Source organism: Mesitornis unicolor, unplaced genomic scaffold, assembly GCF_000695765.1.
Source record: "Mesitornis unicolor isolate BGI_N332 unplaced genomic scaffold, ASM69576v1 scaffold32323, whole genome shotgun sequence".
NCBI classification, from domain to species: domain Eukaryota; kingdom Metazoa; phylum Chordata; class Aves; order Mesitornithiformes; family Mesitornithidae; genus Mesitornis; species Mesitornis unicolor.
This window is the reverse complement of record NW_010177205.1, coordinates 9205-9407: the sequence shown is the minus strand read 5'-3', so window position 1 is coordinate 9407 and position 203 is coordinate 9205. Positions and strand designations below refer to the sequence as shown.

Here is a 203-nt window from a genome sequence, read left to right as displayed (position 1 = left end):
GATGGAGCCTCACCTCTGCGGGGGGGCCCCGCTGATGCTGCGGGCGGGTGCTGGCGTGCCGGGCCACCGGCACCGAGCTGGGCATGAGGATGTTGGGGACAGTCTTCCCTGGCCCCCTGCAGCAATGGCGATCCCTCGGATGCCCTCAGCAGGGGAGGCCAAGGCGTCCGCGGGAAGCCTCTCACCACCGGAAGCGGGCTCCC

General features: G+C 71.9%; 1 protein-coding gene across 1 annotated transcript in view; it reads left to right on the top strand.

Moving 5' to 3' along the window:
• Positions 1–203, top strand: part of LOC104538712 (sushi, nidogen and EGF-like domain-containing protein 1) — a gene marked incomplete at its 5' end in the record, with an annotated part of 8633 nt that overhangs the window by 2100 nt on the left and 6330 nt on the right. The gene's annotated exons all lie outside the window — the stretch shown is intronic.